Source organism: Hibiscus syriacus, unplaced genomic scaffold (assembly GCF_006381635.1).
Source record: "Hibiscus syriacus cultivar Baekdansim isolate YM2019G1 unplaced genomic scaffold, ASM638163v2 tig00110429_pilon, whole genome shotgun sequence".
Taxonomy (NCBI): Eukaryota; Viridiplantae; Streptophyta; class Magnoliopsida; order Malvales; family Malvaceae; genus Hibiscus; species Hibiscus syriacus.
The window spans coordinates 8,845,088-8,866,860 of NW_024062733.1; the positions used below are offsets into that span (position 1 = coordinate 8,845,088).

Here is a 21,773-nt window from a genome sequence, read left to right on the forward strand (position 1 = left end):
TGCCGCACCGTGATGTCTTCCACAATTTAGCATATTAGGTTTTGATAGATTATGTCTTCGTATGTTTCAGACCTGTGCCGCTAGCCAACTCTTTTGAATGAATGCATATAGTAGAGTACAATTATTAGTGAGGCACTGAGCTCGTAAGCTCAATGTTCGGAATGTGTTTTCGTGCGCAGGTTCTTAGGGAGCAGATCATGGGGAGTTATCGTCGCCAGACATTCCAGTGCAGCAGACTATATTTTCAGAGACCTACAGAGTACGTCTTGAGTCATCTTTAGAGGACATGTACTATTATGGACCCATTTTTATGTAATCAGTCATAACTTTATTTGGTACTCAATATTTGTATTATTTTGGATGTATTTTGGGAGCTCCCCATTGTTTTGTAAACTCAGATCATTACCCGTTTTACTTTTACTAATATGGATGAATAATTTCAGTGATTTACTAAGCAGTTTTAAATAAAAATTTTGGGTCACTATTTCAGTAGTCCCGTGTAACATTATAATCCATGGATCTTTGGGTCAGACTAGATTATGGTGTTACAATGCATGTCGATTTTCGTTCACTCCCAGGTCAGGAAATGTAGTTGCTCACCTTCTTACCTCTGATTTGGATTTGGATTTCACCGATAGATAGTGTATGGAAGAAGCTCCTTTGGCAGTGGAGCTCCGGACAACTGAAGATCGGCGGTCTTCCTTAAAGCTTCAGCAATTGAGATTGTTCGAGGCTTCTCAGGTTCCATTTTTGTTTCCATAAATTCCTTGTTGGGGCTCTCATTGAAGATCTGCAAGGAACAAGGAAAGAGAATGCCATCTTAAGTCTTTTGGTTTTCTTTTGTCTTTTGTCTTTTTCCTTATTTTGCTTTTGGGGTTTTTATGTGGTGTATGATTTCCAACTGTACTCATTTTCTCTATGTGCTCGGGGGATGTGCTTTTTTTTATTGTTTTTTGAGTTTAATAAAGAGTTGGCATTCATTGATAAAAAAAAAAAGCTTGTCTAAATCCTAATTTTAGCCTTAAATAGTTTAACCTTTTTGTTTCCTTTTTTTAAATAGTCCATTGCGATTACAAGAAAAAAATGTAATTATAATTTTTATTAATCATTAATAATATATATAATTACTCGAACTTAAGACCTTTTATTAAAAAAAAAGGGTTTGATTGGGTTAGAAAAATATAATATTATACTCTTTTTTATTTTTAAAAGAAGATAAAGTTTAAACGTTGAACTAGAGATTATTGATATTATTTAATTATTAAAATAATAAAATTAGCAATAATATTACATTTTAAATTCTACTAATTAAAGTTTGGATAAATTACAAGATTGATCACTTTCGTTTAAGTTTTGCATATTTTTTCTCACTGAATTCAAAAAATATAATATTTGATCACTTTTCGTTTTTATTTAATTAAGATGTAGTCAGTGTAGGTTAACTGTCTTTAGATCTTTAATGAATTGCTGACATGACACAGTGTAAATATAAAAATTTTAAAAAGGTAAACTTCACAAATGATCATTAATATTTGAGTAAGTTTTTTGTTTTCGCCATTAAAGTTTTAAAAGTAATAAATTGGTCACTAAAACATCAAATAGGTCCTTCAACAATGATTTTATATCTAATTTATCCCTAAAACTTTCTAATTTTCAATTTTTTTTCCAAACACTCCACTACATCAGCTACGTTAACGTGGAACCACCCTTCATGCAGCACCAACCCAACCCAAGGCAGTTTGTTGGTTGCATGAAAAAATTGTTGCCTATAACCTTGGGAGGAGCAACCTGTGATCAGCTCGGCTCACAACACCTGAAATCAGGAAATGAATTGGTTCTCATCAGCAGCATTTCCGTCAAAAGGTATGCTCGCGATTATCATGTCAGATATCTGAAACATTACATGTTTGACTACGAAATGAACTTGTGCTATCATCACTATCCTACTTCTGTCACCACTATGCCTTACCAGTTACCACAATCGAAAAAGAGGTAACCATATCAAATTTACTCTCACCCTTATTCGACGACAAGCTAATATGACAGCTGATCATATGGCGAAACTTGGAACTCCCCCAGATGGTTCTCTTGCAGTATTTTTCGATCCACCTGTTACACTGCTCAATTTATTTGAAAGAGATAACCTCTCTGGTCAACCCAATGCCCGTTTAACAAGGGGTTAATGTAATGGCGTTTGCCTCACACTTATTCAAAAAAAAAAAAGAGGCAACCATACCAAAGTACTATTTTAACATAACATTGCAACTTTCACAGCATGAAAACGTAGCTGCAACTCGACTATTTGAATTCCACAAGAGTTGTTCATCCAACTAGTGAAAGATTCAAGTGGAGGTAAAATGACAATCATAATAAGTAAACATAAAGTGTTCAATCAAAAAGGTACTTCGCTTCTAGATTTAGTTTTTTTACTAAAATGAGAGCTTTTATCTGGATTAAAGCTTCTATGGAAACGTAGTTATTGGATGAGAAGAAGTGGTGGGATAATCCGAACTTATGTAATTTGTTGGCCCTCAAACTCTCTTCAAAAGGGTCTTTTCCAGTTCAAGGGATGGTGATTTTTGTGGTTGATGGTCTGACCGAGATGGAGGTGGCCGGGTTGCGGATGGTTATGTTCGAGCTTTATTTTCAGGACCAGTGAAGAATTTGGGAGTTGATTATGTTACATTGATGGCCATTAAATCTGCTTTAGCGGTGTTTATTGAATCAGAATGGAAAGAAAAGGTTGTTCTTAAAATAGTATCCGATTCTAAAGTTGTTAAAAGTTTGATGGAGGACAGGTTACTTAGACCTTGGTGTCGGTAGGGTGTTTTTGATGATATCGACAAATTATCCCAAGTTTTAGGAGGGGGTTCAAATATGTTTTGAATTTGGCTCACTTTTTGGAATGGCAAATAGTCTCACAACTGCAGGTATGAGGAGAAAGATTTGTTCAAAGCATGCTGGTGAAGTGTCTGAGTGTGATAGTCAGTTATAATTCTATGATTTTATTTTGCTGTGTTGAGTTATTTAGAAGTCTGATGTTTTGCCACTCGTTTTGTAGTGTTGAAGTTTTTAGAAATTGTTCTGTGGATTTGTTTGGTAGTTTGAGGTATTTAGAAGTCTGTTGTTTTTGCTGCTTGTTTTGTACTGCTGAGGAATTTTAGAATTTGTTTGGTGTTTTGGATGAGTAGTGTATTGTGTATCGGAAGAGTCATGTCCTTCTCTGGGTGTGGTCTAGTTTTGTGAGTATTTGTTACTCGTCTGTATCAGCTCTTCTGTTAGCTCTTTGTGTAGTTTCCAGGTTATATGTACTCTTTTCCTCTAAATAGGTTTTGATAGGTTTTCAACTAGGCATATAACGCAGGTTTGACTTATATTAATAAATCCTTTTTGCCAAGAAAAAAAGTAAACATAAGCCCATAACAGTAAGGTGCCAGGGTCGGGTTCCATACTTTATGCAAACAATGAAATGTAATTTTTTTTATCACCTAACATGAATGATAACATGAAATATCAAATGAACAAAACTCCTAAACACCAGAAATTCATATAAGAAAGCCCCTATAACTGGAGAATCGGAAACAAATTCATGCAATATATATATATATATATATATATAGTATCTTATAAGCTGAAACAACAAATAAACTGCATTATTGTCTATATTTTGTTGATTGTGTATTTGGATTGACTCCAGGAAAGGATATAATAGTCTCTAAGTTTGAGGCACAGCTGTAGGCAGTTTCCTGCAAATTAATAAGCTAACGCAAATTAAGTTAGGGTCAGTCTACTCCATATCTTCAAAACGGAGGCAAAAAGCGAAACTAGCAATTAAAATCACCTAGGGCAAACGGTTTCCTCGTGCGACCAACAAGTCGCCTTGGGTGAAGGGTTATTCACGTGAGAATAGTTGACGTGGTGGGGTGCTTGGAAAAAACTGAAAATTAGAAAGTATTTAGGATAAATTAGATTTAAAATCATTTTTTGATGACCTATTTGATGTTTTAGTAACCAATTTGTTACTTTTGAAACTTTAGTGATGAAAACAAACACTTACTCAAACATTAATGACTATTTGTGTAGTTTATCCTTTTTAATTTTATCTTATTCATACACTGATCACATTTTAATTAAATAGAGTTAAAGTGACCAAATATTTTTTTTTTAATTTCAATGAGAAAAAACTTAAATAAAATGATTTTTAATTTCAATGAGAAAAAACTTAAATAAAATGATTAATAGTGTAATTTATCCTTGAATTTCTATATAATATAATCATATTATCACGTTAATTCAAATTAAATATTTTTTTCTTGTTTTAGGCCCCGTTTAGCGTAGTTTTCTAAAAGCACTTTTAGGAAAAAAATATATTTTGACCGCAAAATCAATGTTAAACGTGTAAAAATAAAGAAGAAAAAAATTACGGTGAAAACAATGGTTTCAAACCATTCACAAAAACTAGGTTTCTAATTTTTTCATTTTCAACTTTGCATTTGGAAGCAAGTTATAATTTTATCCTTAGTAATGCATGAGCTCTGCTCAATTTTGTATTTACATTTTATTTTAATAATTAATACTAACATCCATAAAATAATTTATTATTGAATAATTTATTTTAATTATTAATTTCTTTTTAATTCTTTTTATCAAAACAAGTATTTAAATTATTGTTTCATAATAATTTTATGTCCACATGTTAAAAAATATTGATAATATATTTTTCCTAATAAAAATATTTCAGATATAAAAATATCATTAATGAATTATTTAAAATATTTTTTTATATTTTTATTATAATTTAAGTGGAATATTTTATGTATCATAGTATTAATAAGTGTAAATATAATTTAAATATTATATTTTTAAATTTATAACATAATGTCTATAATGGACATTTTATCTTTTCAAAAACACTTTTTAATAACAATTCTAAAAAGTTAAATTTTAAACTGTACTTTTGTACAATACTTTTAAAAGATTGTTTCTGCAATACTTTTAAAAGTCACTTTTCAAAAGTTGAGCCAAACAATCTCTTAATAAATTTTATATTTTTAAATTGTCTCGCTCAAATTTATTTTAAAAAATAAATAATTGAGAGAGATAAAGTTTCGTAAATCTCCTTATTTGATTAAAAAAAATTATAGTTATATATTGTCATGACCTACGACTAATTTAAGTTAGTCTTACTCATTTAATTTTATCCAAGATCAATAAGAGATAATATGGTCAAATTTGACGAACTTTTAACTTTATAGTGACCATTATAAAACAATCGGATAAATATAATATTGTTTTATAATTTTGAAAGTTTTGTGACCAAAACAAGTATTTTAATATAATTCAGTGATTTGGAATGTACTTTACCCTATTAATTTTAGGGTAAAGTATAGTAATGGCCACTGAACTTTTTTAAAACTTTCATTTAAGTCCCTAACTTTTAAAACTTGCAATACAATCCCCCAATATTTAGTCTATTTGCAATATGGTCCCCGACGTAACCGACCGTTTGCAATATGGTCCCCAACATAACTGGTCGTTTGACGCTGTTACACTGTCGTTAGTACGTTTGCAATATGGTCACTGAGCTTTTCAGGCGCTTGCATTTAGCTCCCCCAACTTTTAAAACTTACAACACAGTCCTCAATTTCATTCTAAACCCCAAATTCCTTTTTGATCTTCTCATTTCCTTTTTCACTTCTCTCTTCTCATTTTCAGCATAACTTTTCAGTTGAGGATGCATGGGAAATTCTAATCTAACTTTGAATTATGTGGAGGTGTTGAATTGAATAAGGGTCCATTGAGAGAAGACCCGACCAAGGGATTATCGGGACCATCAACGATTCAAGGTGTAATGTTAGGTACATGTCATCTCAGGTGAAGCATAGATGTTCGATGAAATGCCTGTGAGAAAAAAATGGGGTTAGAAATGCAGAGTTGAAAAATACTACTAAGATGAACTAAGTATCATTGTTGAAAGTCACCAACAAAACTGGAATTATTTTATATAAATGAAATATAATAATTTCTTCGATTAATCCTTGTGTTAAAGATTTTTCAACAAATGATCAAATATAATGAAATCCCAAATAGCGCATTCACCTCTCAGTCACTTTCACAACTGAAAAGGCATCATGACAGGGTCAAGTATCTGCTCCAAATATAATACCCTATCATGATGCCTTTTGAGTTGTGTGCATGCAGAATTGTCTTCTAAAGCTATAATTCAATACAATTCAACTGTAAAATTTTCAAAACATGTAAAAAAATCCAATTCGTTCATGATATATCAGTCCTATAATTAACATGAACTTATTAAAAAGAATACGAGCTCATAGGACGCCGAAAACCATAGGTCGGATCAATACAATTCCCAGTAAACTAGTACCAGCAGTCTCTCAGATTGAGCCTAGCGATTTCATTATGCCGATACTCACAACCAATTCCCTGATTTAAAGAAAAACCAAACAAGAAGATCAAAAAAATTTAGCTTAGGACCATATTTCACTTCTATTCTGATGGACTGAATATCTTTTATAAGGAGTATTAAAATTTTTGATTAAGAAGAAAGAAAGAAAATTAGATGGTTTTGGTTCAAAACTAACACTGAATATCCAGATCATTGACATGCAGTTCCAATAACAAAAAAATTTCAACAAAAAACACACAATGCGAGCTGAAAATGGGAAAGTACGAAAGAGGAAAAACTTACTTCCAGATAGCCTAAAAGAGAAAATAAATACATTCTTGCAAGTGAGGGGAGAGACTAAGAAATAAATGCAATCGGTGTTGTGTTCCAGCAATTCTTCCTCCATTTTTTCTTTGTAAATGTAATATCCTCTATACCGGGTCAGTGATTAAATTGTGAAATTTTAAAAGTTATTGATCAAAGTAGATAAATTGAAAGTTCAAGGAATTGATTGAAATATTTGGTGTATGATCAATTAGCAAAGCATGGGGAACTAAAGGGGCAAATGGGTCTTTTGGCAAGGAAATAAATTAAATGTTTTTTTAAGGATATTTAAATCCACGTGGTAAGCTTATGAGAGAAACAAGGTTCTGGATATTTCTTTCTTCTTCCTTCTCCTTCTCTACCGTGAAGCCAAGCTAAGGTGAGTTTTCTTGTGATCAAATTCTTGATGAATTTAAGGTTTCTTATTGATCCTTAGTTGATAACTAAGCTTAAGGAAAGCTTAGATTATCTTAAAACCATCAGATGAGGAGTGTATGAAGAATTAAAGAAAGGAAGTAGAAAAGTGAAATTTTGGAATAGGGTTCTTAATAAGAATTAGAAGTGAAATTTGTTTTGTCATTAAGCTAACTAAGAGGTATTAAGTGTTAGAATTCAAATTAGAACATGTTGGAATTTGGGTTAGATTTTTAAACTCTACATGGATAATCGGATTTCTAAGTTTTGAAAGTATAGAATGAATAATAAGTAGTTTAAGTAAGAGTATGTAAGTTAAGGATATAAAAAGAGGGGTAATATAAAGTGTTAACTAGACTAAGAAGAGATTTTCGTGCTAAAATGACAATTCTGGGCAATGTGCATCGATGCACATTCATTGTGCACCGATGCATCAATGATAAATCCCAGAAATTGTTTAAGGTGCATCGATGCATTAATTTAAAAAGAAAACATCGAATGCCATCGATGCATCGATGCATAAGGAGTGCATCGATGCACCCCATTAAATACAAACATCGAATAAGATTTATTCATCGATACATGGTGTAATGCATCGATGCATACCTCCATTAAAAGATGAAAATGACTTTTCTTTTAGCCTAAGAATGATAGCTTAGAATATACTAACTAGTATACTGATAAGTATCAATGAATTACTATGTAGATACCGAGCCTAAACGAGTTCTGGAACCATCGACCAGTAGGATCAGTCAAGGGAAAGACAAAGGAATCTAGGTGAGTGCATATGCATAGCATAAATATGTATTCTATTCAGTTCTAGACTTGTGATAAGTCTAGATTCAATATTATGATACTTGACATGAACTCATACCATATGCATTATGTGACCTGAATATACAAGAAAAGTTATATGAGTTATGTGATAAATATATGAAAATAATATGCCTATGCGATATAAATTATGTGAATGGTGAAAGCCCATGTTATGTAGATGAGAACTATAGGTATAGTTGGCATGCCAAGGGTAGAGGGTCTATGTGGTCCTTCGGGACATATATGTATTCTTTGGAACAGGTGTGAGGTCTGTTGAGACACATACTTGATCTTTGGCATATATATATGATTCTTAAGGAATGATATGTGGTCCTTCGGGACATATATGTATTATTTGGAACAGGTGTGAGGTCTGTTGAGACACATACTTGATCTTTGGCATATTTATATGATTCTTAAGGAATGATATGTGGTCCTTATGGACATTATTATATGGCACTACGGTGCAATTCTACGCGGCACTCCGGTGCAATTCTACGTGGTACTTAGGTGCAATTATATGAGCTGTGGTGACAGCATAGTGCACAACCTCACAATACTCACATACCTTAGGTTCTCTGTATGGTACCATGGGTTAATGAACTTACTAAGGAGAACTTATGAATGTGAATTTGATAAGTATATGTGTAAGAAACATGGTTTTGGTTATTGCATTGTTTACATACATCTTATTACTGCAACCCATCTCATTTTGGCAATTACTTTATATTTATTGATATTATTATTATATTATTGCCTCACTAAGTCGATGACTTAGCGTGTGAGTGTTTCACACGTAGGATCCGATAAAGTAGACGATCGAGGTTAAGCAGCTGGACAACATTACTCCTGCAACTATCAGATCAGAAGCAACTTAATCAGTAGGCCATTTTGTTATGAAAATGGATGTTGGCATGTAATTAAAGAGTTAAGTTGTGTATGCTCTGAATATTTTGGTAAACTTATATTACCATATGTATATTATTGTATTTTTCGTAATATAAGTTCAAGTATTTTACTATTATTTGTAATGAGTTGTGTTTTAAAAGTCAATGTAATATCTCTGACTCGTATCCGGGTTGGGATACGGGTTGGGGGTGTTACAGTAAATAAAAAGCTGAAAGATATAGCACTGCTTGGGTTTTCAATTTTACATGGCGGAAAATTGAAGAACAAAAACCAAACGAGAGTGCATGTGAGCTAAAAAGACTGAGAGGTGAAGGCGTTGTTTGGGATTTCATTATATTTGATCATATGTTCGAAAATCTTTAACCACAAGGATTAAACGAAGAAATTATTATATGTCATTTATACAAAATAATTCCAGCTTGTTTGTGACTTTCAACAATGATACTTAGTTCATCTCAGTAGTATTTGTCAACTCTGCATTTCTAAGCCCATTTTTTCACAAGCATTTCATCAGACAACTCTGCTTCACCTGAGATGACATGTATCTAATATTACACCTTGAATCGTTGATGATCCCGATAGTCCCTTGGTTTGGTCTTCTCTCAATGGACCATTATTCAAGTTAACACCTCCACATAATTCAAAGTTAGATTAGAATTTCCCATGCATCCCCGACTGAAAAGTTATGCTGGAAATGAGAAGAGAGAAGCGAAAATGGAAATTCGAGATCGAAAAGGAATTTGGGGTTTAGAATGAAATTAATGATTGTGTTGCAAGTTTTAAAAGTTGAGGGACCTAAATGCAAGCGCCTGAAAAGTTCAGTGACCATATTGCAAATCTACTAACGGCAGTGTAACGACGTCAAACGGCCAGTTACTCGGGGACCATATTACAAACAGACTAAATGTTTAGTGATTGTTTTATAAGTTTTAAAAGTTAAAGAACATAAATAAAAGCTTTAGAAAATTTTTAGTCGGCGATGACAATTTTTATTTATTTGCAAAAGCCCATCCCATTGAATTACCGGGAAATTAACGGCTCTCTTAAACCCTAAATCCCTAGTTCCAAACCCCCCCCCCCAAATATTTAAACCATGGAAAGCCTTCGGTTTCCTAACAAAAGCTCACATTTGCTGCCGTCTTTCTTCCCTAACCTTCTTCAAAACTTCAGTCCCCGTTGCCAGGCTCCTAGAAGAAGAACCCTCTCTTTCCCACTCTTCTAAAGACCCAGTTTTCGAGATCCTTTCCGGGTTAAAAAAACTGGGTTTTAAGAGGTTTTTTGGCCGGGGATTACTTTGGGAATGTTGTTTTCTGTTTGGATCAGTTACAGGTTGATAAAATTATAGACTTTTTGAGAGTTGAAAACCCTAATTTTACTGTGGGTTTCTTTGATTTAATGAGGAAGGAGTATAGGTTTCGGCATTCAAGGTTTTCTCGGTTCGTTGCGGCCCATGTTTTGGCGGGACAGAGGCTACTCGAGGAGTTGCGGTTTGTTCTGGAACAAATGTTAAAAGAGGAAGGTACTTTTCTGAGAGTATTTAATTGTTCGGTTCTGTTTTTCTATTTGGTGCAATTTTTTGGTTAAATTTGTTATTTTGGATTCTTTTCGTGGTAAGTTTCTTATATATATATATATATATATATATATATATATATATATAGGGGTTGCAATTGTTGGATTATGTCAAACTAAACTTGCTTTTTACCAGCAAAGTTTCTTCTTCGTTTTGTGGGGGTTGGGGTTGAAAGATTTGAAATGCTGATCATTTTTTTTATAGATTTTGTGTGATTTCTGGCAGGCTCTGGCCCTGGCTCTGCTCCATCACTTTGTGAGTACCTTCTGAATGGCTTTCAAGACTGGTACAAGAACAGTTTGGTATGGGATATGTTGGCTTTTGTTTATTCAAGATTTGAGATGGTTCATGATGCTCTCTGTGTTCTTGCAAAGATGAAGGACCTTAAACTGCATGTTTCAATACTGACCTATAATAGTCTTTTATACAATTTGAGGCACACTGGTATCATGTGGGATGTGTATAATGAAATCAAAGCTTCTGGTATTACTCCGAGCAAGCAGACTAATTCTATAGTCATAGATGGCCTTTGTAGGCAATCCAAGCTACAAGATGCAGTTTCATTCCTGCGAGAGACTGAAGCAAAGGGGCTTGGGCCTTCTATTGTTTCATTAAATACAATTATGTCAAGATATTGCAAATTAGGTTTCACTGATGTTGCAAAACCATTTTTTTGCATGATGCAAGTATGGATTACTTCCTGATGCATATAGTTATAATATTCTTATTATAGCTGGTTCCATAAAAGAAGCGTTGGAATTCACTAGTGACATGAAGAAGCATAGTGTAGAGCCTGATATAGTAACATATAACATTCTCACAAAAGGGTTCCATCTACTTGGTCAGATGGATGGGGCTTGGATACTCATTCAAAGAATGCTAGATAAAGTGTCGAATCCTGATGTTCTTACATATACGATACTCATATGTGGCCATTGTCAGAATGGGAATGTCAAGGAAGGATTAAAGTTGCAAGAAGAGATGCTTTCACGTGGTTTACGGTTGAGTGTCTTCTTATACAGTGTATTGCTCAGCAGTTTGTGTAAGATCGGACAGCTTCGTGAGGCACTGGTGTTCTATGAAATGGAAGAGCAGGACTTGGAGCCAGATCATGTAACATATTCCATCCTTATTCATGGGCTCTGCAAGCAAGGAGAGGTGTAAAGCGCTCTCCTACTATACAAAGAAATGTGCTTAAAGAGCATTCCCCCAAGTTCGCTTTCAAGCGGGGCTATTCTCTTGAGTTTATGTGAGAATGGGATGATATTGGAGGCAAGAATGTATTTTGATTCTCTGATAATGAATGACTGGGCGCATGACATTGTTCTCTACAATATTATGATTGATAGGTATGAGGCAGGGAAATCTTGAGGAGGCTCTAGAGTTATATAAGATAATAACAGAAAAAGGGATTACTCCTACGGTAACTTTTAATTCTAGAAGATTAGTGGCAAAAATGGAAACTTAGCTGAGGCTAGAAGATTAGTGGAGACTAATAGGCTGCATGGCTTGGAACCAACTGTTGTGACATACACCACACTTATGAATGCATATTGTGAAGATGGAAATATGTGTTGCGTGCTTGAGTTGCTTCGAGAGATGCACACCAAAGGTATTACGCCAACTCATGTTACTTACACTGTAATTATCAAAGGGCTTTGTAAACAGCAGAAGTTGCAAGAAGCTATCCGATTGCTTCAGGATATGTGTTATATGGGTCTCAACCCTGATCAAGTAACATAGAATACTACCATACAGTGCTTATGCAAAGCTTGAAAATTAAAACGGCTATTAGGTTACTCAATGAAATGTGGCTGAATAGTATTGAGCCCACTCCAGTCACATATAACATTCTCATAAATGGTCTCTGTGTACATGGTAATCTTAACAATGCTAAAAAGCTACTAATTTCTCTTCATGAACAAAATATCAAAATGAGCAAGGTTGCTTACACCCAAATAATCAAAGCACATTGTGTGAAGGGGGATGTGTACAATGTATTCATGTTCCTCCGCCTAATGATGGAGAAGGGCTTTGAAATTTCAATAAAAGATTATAGTGCAATTATCAATAGATTGTGCCAAAGGTGTTTGATAATCGAGGCAAGGCATTTTTTCCGTATCATGTTATCTCATGGCATTTCTCCAGATGAAGAAATTTGTGATGTTTTGCTCAATGCTTGCCGCAATGTGGTGATCTCACATCTGTTTGTGAAATGCTTGCATGGAAAATCAAATCTGGTTTACTTCCTCAGAAATAACAAAAAAAATATATATATTTTTTCATTGAGAAGGACCAGCCTAATTGGTGATGCTGAGGTTTGCTGCTTGAAGGTATATGAAATTGCATCATAAATATATGCTCCTTGTGTTTTTTCACTGCTGATTTAAGTTAACTGCTCCATATGAAACAAATAAATGCTTTTATCCGCTCTTAATGTTAATAAGGAACAGTTAGGCTGATAAAAAGGCTAGTTACATAACGCTAGAAGGCTTGTTTAAAGCATCAGAAAGCTTTTACCACTCACAATTTATTTCCTAATTATTTATGCTTTGTCATTTATCTGTAATACCCCAAGGAATCGTACTTTGAATGAAAATAAGTGCTGCCAATGCATAACGAATTTAACTATCACCGGAAGTGTAAAGCTATTCTACATCCTTCACTCATGAATGGTATGGTATATGAAAGAATAGGCTGGGGTTAATGTGGTTTGCATTCTTTATTCATGAAAGCGCCGAGTGCTTGATAGGAAGAGGTAAACCCTTTCTTGGGTTGGTAAATGTTTTTCTACTTGATATAAGATTCTTGATGTCTATGAATTCATTTGGTCATGGTTGGATGTCTCCTCTCTTTTCTGTTTCCCCAATAAAGTTCTCATTGAAGCTATTTTAACTGCATTGAACCGTTTCTTTTTTCTTTTTGTGTGTTTATCTTGCTAGATATATTTAAAGATGTCAGCTAGGTGACTTAAAGGATGAAATGAAGCATGGAAGTTAATTAGCATGATTTCAAGCTTTTACATCGGAAAAATTCAATCTCAGGTGCTCAAGAGTAATCATGTAACAACCCGGAAAAAAAGAAAAAAATAATATAATTATATTTAAGTAAATTAATGAAATTTGGGGATTAAATTAAAAGTTTCAAAAACTTGTACGTTGTTTTAGAAGTTGAAGGAAATTCAGGGACTAAGCCCTGAATATTGCCAAGGAGTGTCGGCAGCTATTATGTTATATACGCTCAATTGGTTTCTGATTTCAAAATCAGAAACCAATTGCTAAAATTTTCCTCCTCCCGATCCCGACGCCGTTCGACTACCGATCGTCGATTCGAAACCACTATCGTGTTCATCGTTGATAGGTGAACAAAACCCCCTAAATCAATCGTAGCGAAACGCTATCAAACGCCGTGAAATTCGATTTAAAGTTTTGATGTTTTTTTAACACAATCGTCGTGAAAATCGTCAATTCATCGTCGATCGTTGCTTCGTTTTCGACACCTCCTGCACCATCGTGTTCCTTATGTCGTTCCGAGTTCACCAGTGTCCGTCGCATCTTCTTCGTCGCCAGCGCGTGAGGGAGGTGAAGTAGTCAAAGTTTACGACGTGTTGAAATCGAGCTCTCCACCGTTAGAAATTTTGAACTGAGCTTGCTAAGTGTCTCAAAATCGCTTAAAATAAATTTTAGAAAATTTTCGGGAATTTTTAGGACATCAGAGGCCGCCGCACGCGCCCCACGCTCCCCCTGCGCGTGGGGGAGCTTCGAAATCAGTTAGGGGCAGTTGACCGGTCTGACCCGACCCGACCTGTTGACCGATGACCATTGACCGACTGTTGATCATTGACTTTGACCGTTGAATTTGACCAAAAAGTTAAATTTTTCGAAAAATCATATTTTATGTTTTTCGACGTCCTGAGTCTGAATCTGAAGTCCGTTTTTCCAAATTCGAACTCGAAAGCCTCGAAATCGTCAGTCAAACCCGTTTACTTTGACTTTGACAAAAAGTCAAAATTTTTGAAAAGACATTTTTATAGATTTAAAGTCCTGAGTTCGATTTCGCAGTCCGTTTTGCCAAATTCGAAGCCGAGAGCCTCCAAATTGACAGTCAAACCCGAAAAATGCATATGTACTTAAGAGTTTTAGCTTTGAATGATTAAATTAAGATTTGAGGATGATTAGTTATTGTTATTTGAAGGTACAAGAGACTCTCATGATCGCTCAACAGCTCGACCCAGCTCCTCTAAATCCGTTAGACCGCGTGTGCCAGTATTCACTCGTATGACCCGTAAATCTTACGATTTCATAAATTAATTATGTTACCCACTAATAATATAGTGTTGTTATGAATTAGGTTCGAAAACTGTAGCAGAGCGTGGCGAGGCCAGTACTCAATAAATCTATTGTTTGAACCTATTATCGAGGTGTGTTCCCTATGTACTACTTAATTGTTTTATCCGTTTTGAAATATGGTACATCAAAATCTATGGTTTACTGTTTATTGATGCACCGACTTACTGGTGATGGCTTATGTACTATGATTGATATTTGATTATTGGTTTTCACTGGTATATGATAACAATGATTACATATTTATGGAAATTATGCTTACTACATAAATTGTATTTTTGAAATACTGATTTTGGGTTGGATTGAATTACAGATGTACAGCTCTGGTTAAGCTGGTAAACCTTATGGACCTAATGTGACTCTTGGGTAGGCTCTCAGGCCCCAAGATGCTCCATTTGGTTGGCTCATTTTGTTGTGTGCTTATGGTAAGCCCTACGGACCTAAGGATACAGGCCCCAAAGCCTATCCTTAGGTTGACTTCCTTTTTGTTGTGTGCTTAAGGTAAGCCCTACGGACGCAGTTCTAGGGAACTGAAAATGGTTTAAACTACAAGTTTCAAAAGTTAAACTTCATTATGATTTTATGATGATTTACTGAACTATTACTCGTTTATTGTACCTACTATGATTTTATCGTACTGTTGGGACACACTGAGCTCTAGCACACTTTTCAAAAATGTTTTTCCCCTTTCAGATATTGTTGGTTAGACACCCCGGATCAAGCACTTAGAGGATCAACACATCTCTTGTAGTACCTCTGATCGTAATGTTTTTATCTTTCAAGTTGATTTTATTTTGGTAACATGGGCCTTTATTTCGAAGTATTTATTTCAGTGATGACTATTGCTTTTACTACTGATATTTGGTTTAAGGTGATCCAAATTTTACGTCACGTTTTAAATTAAATTTTTAACTTTTTATTTTTACATTCATGAGTTGGGTTTTTATAGTATAAATTATTATACTTTTATAAATGTCATTTGTAATATGATTTTAATTATCAAATAACGTTTTTAGAAAAATTTCTTTAAGAATCATGAATGTAATCTATTAGACTTAGTCGAAACGCATAGGCTGGGTCTAGGGGGTTATATTTTATTGGTATCAAAACTTTTGGTTTTTAAACCTCGGACTATGTATGAGTCCAAACTGAAAATACGGTATTGAAATGTTTTACAAAACAAGTTACTAAGGCCATGTTATAAAGTTTTTACAATTTTAAATTGTGTTTGAGACTCCAAGTGCCAATCTAACCATAGGTTTTATCTTATGTAGTAAACTCGAGATTCACCAAGATGAATGCTAGACGTGTTCATCGAACTAGTCGTGGGCGAGGTCGAGTGGCTAGATTTACAGACCCAATCGATAAGATACGTGTAGATCCCTCGCCTCCGATAGATAATCCTGCTCCTACTACCCTGACGAATCTGCCTCCTGCCACTGGTATTGGCATGACTACTCCGATTAGAGGAGCGACCGATATTGAGCCCTAGTCTACCAGAGTTGCATTAGATGAGAATTTTGGTAGACAGTTTCTGTAGTTAATTCAGGGAGCGGTCAGAGATGCTGGCGTTGTATCCGAGGTTTCTATTTCTTAGACTCTAATTGTCAATGGAGTCATAACTTTTGGAAGACAGATTGGTGGAGCTCCTACTGAAGCGGAAAATTGGCTCCAGGATACTGAAAGACGTATGGATCAGTTGGGTTTGGACCCAATTAAGAGATATCTGGGTGTTGTAGCGAAGTTAGATGGCAATGCCCACACCTGGTAGGAGTTTGTTGTCAGTAGTGTCCCAGTTGATCGTCTGACTTGGGAGTTCTTCAAAGAGCGCTTCAGGAATCGTTTTCTTGGAGAACATTATCTGGCTGAGAGACGATAGTAGTTCCAGGACTTAGTACATGGTGATATGTCAGTCTCAGAGTACGAGATGGAATTTTTGAAACTGTTAAAATATGGCACTAGCTTGGTTCCCACTTAGAGAGATAGATGTCGTAAGTTCGCTCTTGGACTCAAATATGAATTACGCCGGTATGTTGTGACTCACCAGGATGAGGTATTTGATGTTTTGGTAAGCAGAGCGAAGGATTCTGATGAGGTAGAGACCTTGGCTCCTGCTAGAGATCGTGTTGATCAAGAGCGACCTAGGAAATTTTCCGGCCGATTGAGTTTTCTGCATGTCCTGGAAAGAAGACTCGTACTTCGGGTCCCTTGACAAGCAATACCAGCTCTAGGCTTGTACCACTTCCACCATCAGTTGTAAGTCAAGGTGGTTCTTCGTCGTTACCTCATGGGCCCCTTTGTGAGAATTGTGGTAAGCGACACACAGTAGAGTGTCGTAAGAAAATGGGGGTATGCTACCAATGTGGATCCAGTGGTCATTTCCGGAGGGATTGTCCACAGTTAGCTTCATCTGAGAGGACAACTAACCAGACTCCTGCACGTTCTCAGGCATCAGTTCAGACTCCAACCAGAGGTCGTAGTCAGGAAAAATTTTCCGGTTCAGCATCCAGGGAAGATAGTAGAGCCCGACCCCAGCAGAGTCGAGAGCCTACAGTTTCAGAGGCCAGGCAACCAACTTTGTTTTATGCCACCAGACGTCGGGATGACAGAGATGAGCCTGAGGTTATTGCAGGTACATTTACTATTTATTCTATCACATACTTTGCATTACTGGACAATGGCTCCACCACTCCTATGTATCGAGTTCAGTATCTCGAAACTTGAAGATTCTGATTGAGGACACTGATAATACTGTTATCGTTACGAGTCCAGTAAGACAATCAGTATTAGTGAATAAGGTATTTTGGCGTGTTCCTATGGAGGTTTGGGGAGAAATTTTTCTCGCTGATCTTATGGAGCTTCTTTTAGAGGAGTTCGATCTAATTATTGGGATGGATTGGTTGAATAAACACAAAGTAAATCTTGATTGTGAATACAAGGGAGCTACACTTAAGACTTCTGATGGTCAGATTGTTGTGTTAATTGGTGAACGTCGTGGCTATCTCTCCAATATAGTTTCGGCTATAAAAATTGATTGTATGGTTCGGAAGGGATATGAGACATTCATTGCTTGTATTCTAAACACTAAAGGTTCATTGTTCACGATTGAGGATATTCGTACAGTTGGAGAGTTTCCCGATGTCTTTCCGGATGAGTTGCCAGGGTTACCTCATGATAGATAGGTAGAGTTTGAGATTGAGACTTATCCAGGATTCGCACCTGTTTTCATGGCACCCTATCGCATGGCTCCAAAAGAACTTAAGGAGTTAAAGGTCCAGTTACAAGAATTATTCTATCGAGGATTTATCAAGCATAGTACCTCACTCTGGGGAGCTCCAGTTCTGTTTGTGAAAAAGAAGGATGAGTCGTTAAGGCTATGTATTGACTATCAGAAGTTGAACAAGATGACGGTCAAGAATAAGTACCCACTACCCAAGAATGACGACTTATTTGATCAATTGCGAGGAGCTATTGTATTCTCTAAGATTGATCTTCGTTCGGGGTATTATCAATTAAAATTTAAAGGGTCTGATGTTGCAAAAACGGTCATTCGCACTAGACATGGTCATTATGAGTTCTTATTGATGCCTTTTGGTCTAACGAATGCTCCTACAGCTTTCATGGATTTGATGAATCGTGTGTTCCGGCCATATTTGGATCAGTTTGTAGTTGTCTTCATTGATGATATTATGATATATTCTCGGACTGAGGCAGAGCATGATGAGCATTTGAAGATCATTCTGCGGACCTTGAGAGTAAGTTGAGAAAGTATGAGTTTTGGCTTCAAGAAGTGTTGTTTCTGTGGCATATTATTTCTGCACGAGGTATTCAGGTCGATCCAAGCAAGACTGAGGCTATTGTGAGTTGGAAGCGACCCAAGAATTACTCTCAGATCTACAGTTTCTTGGGCTTAGCTTGATATTATCGACGTTTTGTCGAGGGCTTCTCGATCATTATTGTTCCTTTGACGAATCTGTTAAGGAAGAACGTGTCGTTTGACTAGGGCGAGGCACAACAGGAAAGCTTTGAGAAATTAAAGGCAATTTTGACTCAAGCACCAGTGTTGATCCAACCAGAGTCTGAAAAAGATTTTACAGTGTATAGTGATGCTTCACACTCAGGACTCGGCTGTGTTTTAATGCAGGAGGGTAAGGTAGTGGCTTATGCATCCCGTCAGCTGGGACCACATGAGTTTAATTATTCGACCCATGATTTATAGCTAGCAACAATGATATTTGCCTTAAAAATCTGGAGACACTATCTTTATGGAGAGAAGTGTTATATTTTTACGGATCATAAAAGCTTAAAGTATCTTCTGACCCAGAAGGAGCTTAATTTGAGACAACGTCGTTGGCTAGAGCTTCTAAAGGATTATGATTGCGTGATTGATTATCACCCTAGTAAAGCTAACATTGTAGTGGATGCTTTGAGTCTAAAGGCGATAACGGAGTTGAGGTCATTAATGGCCAGGATGAATTTATATGATGATGGCACTCTGTTAGCATAATTGCAAGTTAAACCAACTTTGGTTGATGAGATCAAAGCTAAGAAACCTCTTGATAGCTCATTGCTTTCCATTTTTGAGCAAGTAGAGCAGGGGACGAGCTCATATTACGCCCTTAATCAGGATGAAGTTTTATGCTTTAAGGGTCGGTATTGTGAGCATGATGATGCTGAGTTGAGGCAGACTATCCTTAATGAGGCTCACAGTAGTCCATATGCTATGCACCCCGGTGGAGATAAGATGTATAAGAATTTGAGAGAGAGGTATCATTGGATTGGCATGAAGAAAGACATCACGGATTTTGTGGCTAGGTGTCTGACTTGTCAGCAAGTTAAAGCATAACATCAACATCCATCAGATTTGTTGTAGTCTATCAAGATCCCTGAATGAAAATTACAGCGTATTACTATGGATTTTGTTACTGACTTACCTACGACTCATTCGAAGAAGGATTCAGTCTGGGTGATTGTTGATAGACTTACAAAGTCAGTTCACTTCATTCCTGTGCGGGTAAATTATACATTGGACAAGCTGGCGAGGTTGTATATTTCGGAGATTGTTAGATTGCATGGTGTTCCATTATCTATAATTTCTGATCGAGATCCGATATTTACTTTGAGATTTTGGAAGGTGCTATATACGTCTTTGGGAACGCGATTAGATTATAGTACATCCTTCCACCTATAAATTGATGGTTAATCTGAGAGAGTGATTCAGATACTGGAGGATATGTTGCGGGGCTGCGTAATTGATTTTTGGGGTAGCTGGGAGAACTTTTTACCTTTGGCTGAATTTGCTTACAATAACAGTTATCATGCCAGCATTCGTATGGCACCCTATTAAGCACTCTATGAGCGTAGATGTAGCACTCTGATCTGTTGGACTGAGTTGCGTGATCGGAAGACTTTGGGACTTGAGTTAGTGCGCGAGAAGGAGGACACAGTCAGATTGATCCGTGACAGTCTGAAAGAGGCATTTGATAGGCATAAGTCTTATGCGGATTAGAGGAGGAAAGATATCTAGTTTGAGATTGGAGATCAAGTCTTTTTAAAAGTATCACCTTGGAAGAAAGTATTGAGATTCGGACGTAAGGGTAAATTGAGTCCAAGATTACCATTTCGTATCTTGAAGAGAGTATGACCTGTTGCTTATTAACTTGAGTTGCCTCCCCAGCTCAATCGTATTCATATGTCTTTCATGTATCTATGTTGAGGCGATACCGTCCAGATCCAAGTCACATCATTCAGGTTGAGGATATAGAGCTGAGACCTAATTTTTCATATGAGGAGGAGCCCATTCATATCTTAGAAAGAGATGAGCGAGTTCTTTGGAATCGGTGTATCCCAATGGTAAAAGTTCAATGAAGTAACCGTGGTCCCTCAGAAGCAAATTGGGAGACATTGGAGTCAATGGAGGCTCAGTTTCCTCATTTATTTTCATAAGGTAAATTTCAAGGACAAAATTTCTTGTAAAGAGGGAGAATTGTAACAACCCGGAAAAAAATAATAATATAATTATATTTAAGTAAATTGGTGAAATTTGGGGGATTAAATTAAAAGTTTCAAAAACTTGTAGGTTATTTTAGAAGTTGAAGGAAATTCAGGGACCAAGCCCTGAATATTGCCAATGAGTGTCAGCAACTATTATGTTATATACACTCAATTGGTTTCTGATTTCAAAATCAGAAACCAATTGCTAAAATTTTCCTCTTCCCGCACCCTACTTTCAAACCTGATCTCGACGCCGTCCGACTACCAATCGTCGATTCGAAACCACCATCATGTTCTTCGTCAACAGGTGAACAAAACCCCGTAAATCAATCGTAGCGAAACGCTATCAAACATCGTGAATTTCGATTTAAAGTTTCGACTTTTTTTTAACACAATCGTTGTGAAAATCGTCAATTCATCGCCGATCGTTGCTCCGTTTTCGACACCGCCCGCACCATCGTGTTCCTTACGTCGTTCCGAGTTCACCGATGTCCGTCGCGTCTTCTTTGTCGCCGGCGCGTGAGGGAGGTGAAGCAATCAAAGTTTTCGACGTGTTGAAATCGAGCTCTCCACCGTTCAAACTTTTGAACCGAGCTTGGTAAGTGTCTCAAAATCGCTTAAAATAACTTTTAGAAAATTTTTCGGAATTTTTAGAACATCAGAGGTCGTCGCACAGGCCCCCATTCGCCACCCCTACGCATGGGGAGCTTCGAAATCAGTTTGGGGCAGTTGACCGGTCTAAACCGGTCCGACCCCACCCGACCCGTTGACCGATGATCGTTGACCGACCGTTGACTTTGACCAAAAAGTCAAAATATTTTAAAAGTAATATTTTATGTTTTTTTACGTTCTGAGTCCGAATCCGAAGTATGTTTTTCCAAATTCGAACCCGAAAGCCTCAAAATCGTCAGTTAAACCCGTTGACTTTGACCAACAAGTCAAAATTTTCGAAAAGACATATTTTATATTTTTCGACATCCTGAGTTCGATT

The 21,773-nt window shown here is 36.2% G+C and overlaps 1 pseudogene; it reads left to right on the top strand.

Annotated features, from left to right (window-relative positions):
- Nucleotides 1-645: 645 nt before the first annotated feature.
- Nucleotides 646-12,886, top strand: LOC120125026 (annotated as a pseudogene).
- The last annotated feature ends 8,887 nt before the right edge of the window (nt 12,887-21,773 follow it).